Below are 8,224 nucleotides of genomic sequence, written 5' to 3'. Positions count from 1 at the left end.
CATCAACCCTTAGCAGGAGGGCTGAGTTATCCCCACAGTGTGGACCACTCCAGACCCACCTCAACAAAGTGTAAAAGCCAAGACTCAAAGGCAACAAACTGATCTATAACAATTACTTGTTAAAAGAAAGCCTAGCAGTCTTTCAAGTTAGACAACAAACTCCAGACCTTCAACAAAGTAATCACAAAGTCCAGCATCCTGGGGAAAAAAAACAAAAAAAAATCAGGAAAAGATAACTCATAAGCAGGAGGCAATTCAATCAATGAAATCAGATATAAAGGTGCCAGAGATGACAGACAAACATAAAAGTTTATTACAATAGCTATTATAACTTTACATGTATTATTATACACTTAGAGGCAAACATGAGTAAAATAGGAGAAATATTAGACATTAAAGAAAGAAAAAAAAAACAAAAAAGGGAACTTCCAAACATGAAAAGTGTAATATCTTCAATGAAGACTTCACTGAACTGGCTTAACAGCAAATTAAACACAGTATTTGAAGATATACCAACAACATACATCTAAATGAAGCATAGAACAATAGACTGAAAAAGAAGGAGCATCAGTTGACCTGCGTATATTTTTGGAGATTAAATACCCTAACGTATATAATTGGAGGCTCAGGAGGAGAAGAGAGAGGGACATAAAAAAAAATACATGAAAAAAATACCACTTGAAAAATCTGAAATTTGGTAGAAACTGTAGACACTGATTCAAGAGACTCAACAAGTCCTAAGATAGCCACTGGGAAAACCACACTAAGTCACACAATTGTCAATTCTGAAAAACAAATATTGAGAGAAAAATCTTACAAGTAGCTTCCCTTTCCATCCAAAAAGAAACAGAACAGAGAAAAAAAAAAAGCTTAGGTCATTCAATTTAAGCCAAGACGACTAGAAGAAAATAACCTTCCACATGAATATCCAGAGAGAGGAAGGATTCCAGTTTCTTCCCAGATGCTCTTCGCCCTCCATGTTCTTCAGCCGCCTTCTTCAGACACTGGCAGGGGCCTGACTTCCCCGGTGAGGTGAAGGGGGCAGCAGACACACAGACAGACCATCTGTTACTGACTCTATCACTCTTTCCAGTCACTATGGCTAAGTATCTTTACAAATCTGCAAACATACATTCTAAAACATCCTTTCTGGGTGGTAAGATAACTTTTTATTCTTAATTTTTCTCCAGATCTCTGTATTTCCATCAACAGAATTCAAGAAGGACCTTCAGATTCCACCAGATCTGAATCTCATGAAACTATACTAAATCAAAGACTTCCCCTAATTGTTGCAGTCCTTTACCTTACTCCTGGCTCATTCTCCTTCATTTCTCAGTATGTTTAGTCTTAGCTGAATCAAATTCTCTCACTGCTATTGTTAAAAATCTTAATGATTTTAATACACAAGTTGACAATCCTTCTAACAGAGAGGCCTCCTGGCACTCTGATCCTCTCTGTTCCAATGATCTTGTCTTCTGTTCTACCTCAGTGCCTCGTGTCCCTCACGTCCAGGGTCACACCTAAACTCATCTTTGCTAATAACTGCGACCCGGGGTAATCTCAATTTCATGCAGCAAGTTCTCTATTATATTGGCTCCCTCTGGAACCCTGCCTCCTGATTCCTTGACACTTCCAGTACCTCTCATCTGTGGATCCTCCACCCTGCCCTTCTCCCTCATACCCTTGCTGCCCTCTTTCCCCTACCTCACAGCTCAAATCCTAGGCCACCCGTTATAACCCTCATTGCACATGCTCTCAGTCCCTTATTCCTCTCTTGTCATGTATTTTCTTGGCTATATTAATCACTGATTACATTTCAACCCCGGTTAAATCAAATTCTCTGCCTCCTTCCATGTCCGCAGCCAGGAGACTGCACGTGGCAAAAGAAAAATACAAATATGCTGACTGGTCTCACTTTAAAATATTTATCTTTCTCCTCAAACATCTAAAACCTCCTGCACTACCTTCACTCTCAGCTGGTGACTTTGCTTCCATTTCACTGGAAAAATGAGAAAATTGAAGCAATCAGTAAAACCTCCCTAAGAGTCCCACTACCACATCCACCCCCCTGGGAGCATCTGCACTCAGACTCGGCCTGCCCACCTGACAGCACGGGGGGCCTCTGATCTGATGTGAAGTCAGCCCCTCTACCCATGCCCCGGACTGCGTTCTCTTCCCAGCTTTCCTCTAACAATGGTGGAATGTGGGCAAGAGTACAAATGTAAGTCCACTCCACATACGCACACATTATATGTATGTGTGCATGTGTGTGTGTGTTATATATGTGTGCATTATATATATTATCCATATACAGTAAAATAAATTATATTAATTGTATTGATAAACACATATCATACATAATATAGTGTGGTGATGAGGAAGACACCAACATGAATAAGAAAATTAATTTAGGTATATAATAATGTTTAAAAACAAATGAGCTTTTCTAATTGGTAAGTAAAAGAAGAAAGCAATGATTTACTGAACATTTGCTATATTCCAAGAACAGGGCTAAGAGCTTGTATCATCTCATTTACTACAAAAAGCAATTCATGTAAGGAAACTGAGACTGAGCAGTTAGATAACTTGCTGGTAATCTAAAAGAGCTGGGAAATGGCCAAACTGGACTTTGCCCAAAGAATAGTCTGACTCCCAAGCCTGCGTTCTATCCCCTTTGCTGCAAGTGAAAAACACTATCATTTCTTGGATGGCTGGTCCTAATGTGATCCTAGACATTTTCACTTGAAGACCATGCTTTGTAAGACACAGCTCCACCGCAGTAAATGGGAGCCGATGTGTGGTTTGGTTAGGCTGGGGCCTCTTTGCCCCTGTCCAGTGTGGCATGGCTGTCTTGCTAAATAGTTGCCAGACAGGCCCAGAGGCAGCAGCATTCCAGTTGCAGGTGCACTGATTCCTAGATGTGCACTTTCTAACCAGGTTATAAAGTGCTCTGGGATTCCTCCACATGACATGCTTCCTGTAAATGTAATCTGCAGTTTCCTTTATCTTATAGGCAGGAGGACTGGATCAAGCAACTTGAATCAAGCACTACAGTCTAGCCTTCTTCCTCTCTCCCTTCACTTCAGAACCACACTGGGCATGATGCTAACACGCCTCCTCTGCCTCCAGAGTGAACTGCAGCTGTACCTCAGGGAACCCTTCCTGGACTCGGCCAGAAGCCAGAGGGTCAGTGAAGTGCGGGAGCCTCTTCCCAAAGGTTCTTAAGAGCTGACTACGCACACCTCTTCCCATGTCAATGGCATCAGCCATGATGTCAGAGGGGCAATCTATACTCTGAAAACCAAAAACACAAGTCAGGGTTTCCCATCCCTGCAAAGCTGTTTTACCATCCCAGGGTAGGGGTCCCCCAAATTGTGTAAGTGCCTTAGGGTCCTGCCAGAAGGAATGCCCTATAGAGGTGAAGGATGTTCATGTGCTATGCCTATGGTCAACACCCATACTAATAAACTAGGGCAGCCTGCTTAGGCTCATCATTCTGGGGGTATACCAGCATACCTGTGAGGAAGAGCTCAGTGCCCTTCCACACTTCATGTTCTTACTGTGCAGGTTTTTTTTTTAAATTTTGCTATTGAAGTGCAGTTCACATAATACTAGTTTCAGATGTATAATATCATGATACCACAGTAAGCGCAGTTGCCAACTGCCACCACACAAAGTTATTAGAACATTATTGACTGTAGTCTCCTATTCTATACTCTTCATCCATGTGACTTACTTATTTTATAATTGAAAGTTCATACTTATTGATTCCCTTCATTTATTTCAGTAAAATAAATTATTGTCTCTCTCTCACTGCCCAGCCCTGGTTTATCTAGCGGTCTTTGAATAAAGAGGTAACTTGTCCCTTTGACATTGTCACAAGTATATAATATGCAGTTTCTTTATGGCCTTCCCCAGAAGGTCCTGCATCTCTTTACTAGAGTTCCATCAACCAGGAAAGGGCAACATTCAGGTGAATGGCTCTGGGAGTCCGAACACCACCATCACCATGAGACCAGACAGATGGAGGACTTATGGCATGGGGGCAGGAGATCATTTCAGCCTGAGTCCACATTGGAATAGGCCTAGCAAGTTGGTAAATATACTCTGAGGTTATTTACCTTATTTCTAACAGCATAGTAGGCATATACATAAACTGTAATTAGCACAACTCCAGTATTGGCTCCCTGACCAATGGAGTAGAGGCTATTAAAATACAAAGGGCATATTTAAAATCTTTGAAATAATCCTTATGCACAAAACACAGTAATGAATCTTTGGGGAAATATCAGAAATGAGTACCAACATCAAAGTTTGGAGAATAAACAGGGATGACATTATGGGTTAAATTGTGTTCCGCCAAAAGATATGTTGGTATCATAACCCACAGTACCTCAACATGTGAGCATATTTGGAAATATGGATGTTGCAAATATAATTAGTTAAATTAAGATGAGGTCATACTGGTGTGGGGTGGGTCCTTCATCCAGTATGACCGGTGTCTTACGAGAAGAGGAGAGAGACACGGAAGAGAAAGCCATACTGAGAAGCAGAAACGCACAGAGGGAGGTGCGATGAAGCAGAGACAGAGGCTGTGCAGCTGCAAGCCAAGGACTGTCAAGGATCAATGGGCACCACCCAGAAGCTCTGGAGGGCAGAGGTTCTCCTCTGCAGATCTCAGAGGGAGCATGGCCCCACCACACCCTGATTTTGGACTCCTACCCTCCAACACTGTGAAACAATCAATTTCTGTTGTTTATAGCCACACAGTTGATGGTACTTTATTACAACCACCCCAGGAAACTAATACAGGTGGTATTCCTTTCAAAACTTCACTTAACTTCCCTGTTTTATCACTGGAAAATGTAGATGAGCCTTGGAGAACAACAACAGAATATCTTCACAGATCAGGTAATAACTTCACCTGGAGCTGACTTACCAGATATGGACACTTAACTGAAGAAAATCAACAAAGCGTCTAGAAACTGGTATTAAGTTACTGAGATCGCAAGTGAATTTGTTTTATGTATAATAATAAACCAAGACTATCAGAATCAATTTCTTTCAATTGTGAGAGCCAACATTAGTTTTTTACCATCTTAACTCATCTCTACGTTAATTTTCTGGTTCTCTATCATAACTAAGTCCACAAGAATTTTCTCCCATTTCCACAGGACATTTCACTGTCCATTACATTAAAAGACATCGTGCATATCAGACTTGGTGAGCATAATACACATACCAGGTATGTGCAATTACATGCAAGATTCTGGGCGATAAACCCCAGGAAAATTCAAAGACATGCCAGTTCAGTGAAATTTCTGGATGTCATTTCAGCCACGCTATATCCTTCAAGGGACTGACCATTGTGGCTCTTTGTCCGACCAACCACAGAGAAAAAGTTAAATACTCAGTGGGTCCCCTTGATTTTGAATGCACTATAAATCAGCTGGGTGGGCCACTCTGACCACTTACCAAGCAACCTCTGCAACTTCAGATATGGGCTCGAGAAGCCTCCCAGCTGTCCCAGGTGGCCTTACGAGGGCTCTGTCACTGAAGCGTTAACATCCAGTGGATCTAATGGCACTTACATTTCCTGTGGGCTACTGGAATGCTAAATGGAGCCTGCCGCAAACCCCCACCTGAGCGCTTCTGAGTTTTGGTTGATAAAATGCTCTCCTCAGCAACTGTTCTCCACTTGAGATACAGCTCTGACTGTTCCTCGTGCTGGTAGAGACTGAAGAACTCAGTCACCATAGGACAAGTGACCAGGGACTTGAACTACGCATTTTACACTGTCACTCATCCCACTAAGTCATGTCTGGGCATGTGCAGGAGCAAGTCCATTATCTAGGGAAGTGGTTATATTTAAGACTGGGCTTGAGCAGCTCCTAGTGCTGCAAAAAATTTGCCTTAGCAGGTGACTGATAGCCATGACACACTTAAACCTGATGCACTGATTTCTCTCAGCCCACATTTTTTGGTTCTGCGAGAAAGTGAACAGGTTGACTAAAGAATAAAAATTGGTAGACTGCTTTACTGTTGCCCTCTTAGAAGATCTGAAGATTTGTGCCTTTGTTGCTATTTCTCCTGGCAGAGCTGTTCTGGCATGAGAATTGCTTATGCTTTAAATATAGCCCTTCTCAGGGCTCTAAATTTGAGCCATAAAGTGTATGTGTCAACTTGTAATTGATTTCTGCTTTAAAGACAATATTTTTATTTTGTTTGTTTCTATAACTGAAGATAGGATAGCTGAAGTCATGGTGCTTGATCTTGACAAATTCACAAATCCCTTGAAAGGCTGAAGGAGTCAGAGACATATGGGACATTACCAAGATTGGCATAAAAGTCTAAAATCAAAATGTGAAATGAAAATCATTAGTAGACAATAGAGAGAGATGCAGAAGTGAAGATAAATGCCACAGATGTTCAAAGCACAGAAGGGCCGCTTGGCAGATTTGCGCTTGTCTTGCAGGTGCAATAAAGAGAGCTTTGTAACAGGTGAAGTAGAGGGCGTTGGGGGGAAAATATGGGAAGAACTTACTGGGGAGATTTTTCACAAGATAGCAGGCAATCAAGTATTCGAAATTTGGGGTTAGGTTGGATATTACTGACTGTGTTTTGTCTAATAAAGAAAATGCACACAGAATTATTCAAACCTTCCCAAAAAACTGAACCTTTAAACATTTTCCTTAAAAAAACTATGAATTCTCATCTGGAATTTTAATATTTAAAATATATAAAAGCAAAGACACCTACTGGATGGGAGTGATGGTGGGCCCTTGAGAGCTCCATTGTCGGGGCCTCCTCCCTACCCTTCTGCTGCCACTGGTCTGAAGACAGTCAGTGTTTACCCAGGCTTTTATTGAGTAAGATCACTGCTACATTTAAAAAATAATAATAATGACTTAAAATGGAAGACAACCTAAATTTTCCCAAAAATGTATTTGAATAACATCAAAAGATACCTATAAATTCTTCTTCTATAGCTTTGACTTATGTAGTTATACATTTCTTGACTCATTTTTTTGCAATCTCAAAGTGGTCTCAGTGTGATTGTAGAAGCACAGAGTTCTGTGAATGCTGGAAATGCACTCTCAGAATGTTTGTGTACCGATGATGCCTGGGCCCCATAAGGACTTCGTAGTCTTTATCCTATGCCTACCTTGGAGCAGGCATCAACATTTCAGTAAAAGTACCTAAGGCTTTATGAAATTAAATTTGCTCTGGGGAATTAAGTAAAGATCCTGAGGAACAAGGAGAGGGTTACCTTCGCACGGCACTGCAAAGTACTTAAGGTAACTCCCCGTGAGCCATCTCAGGCCTCCCTGACAGTCCTAACCCATCCACAGTCATGTCGTTTCTTTCCACTCTTCCACAGCCCAACTCCTCCAGTTATCTTGGCTTTAGTTTTTCCCACCACTCCCACCCTTAAGTCTTGCAATAATTCTTCCTTTTCTCTTTTTCCCTAGATAGAACAATTCAAAGGTCATTCCCAGCCTCACCATTTGCTCAGCAAAGAACACAACCTCCCTGTACTCCATTCCTCTGAGGAGTCAGTAAGTACCTGATTATTTTTCCACCATAATTTTTTTCTATCATATTTTTAACTTAATTAGTACACATAGCTAGTGGAGCAAATCTCCACTGACTAACAATTATTTTTTTCTTTCTCTTTTTTAATTATATGGTGTAAAGCTCTACTTCTGCCTTTGGTTTCTCCATGACATATCATGGCAAACTTCTAATATTGTGTAGATTAGTCAGGAAAAGCTCAATGATGCTGCCATAACAAAGAAATCTGAAATCTCAGTGACAGGAGAAAAATCTAAATATGTGTCTTGTTCATTCTATGTATCTACTGTGGCTCACCTGGGGTTATGCTCTTTTCAAACTCCAGAGCCCCATTTGATGAATCAAAGGCCATCTCAAACACTGGTGGGCCACTGGTAGAGAGAAAGAGAGCTCTGGGGATGGGGGAGGGGGGGAGGGGGGTGTCTGGCACCAATAATTTAATGCTTAGGCTCAGAAGTGATATCTGTCTTCTCACATCTCATCCCCCATCCACAGAGGGACCAAAAGGCACATGTGTGTCCAGAAGGTGGAAAGCCAGAAATACTTGAAAATATCACTAATGATTACCACTCTGTTACTAACTTCTTAACCAACCTCTCATTTTTCTCCCCCACAAAAGCATAAATGTAGGTCTAAGGTTTTGGCACTA

Source organism: Manis pentadactyla, chromosome 1 (genome assembly GCF_030020395.1).
Source record: "Manis pentadactyla isolate mManPen7 chromosome 1, mManPen7.hap1, whole genome shotgun sequence".
Classification (NCBI taxonomy): domain Eukaryota; kingdom Metazoa; phylum Chordata; class Mammalia; order Pholidota; family Manidae; genus Manis; species Manis pentadactyla.
The sequence above is the reverse complement of the archived record's forward strand: the minus strand, read 5'-3'. Positions refer to the sequence as shown.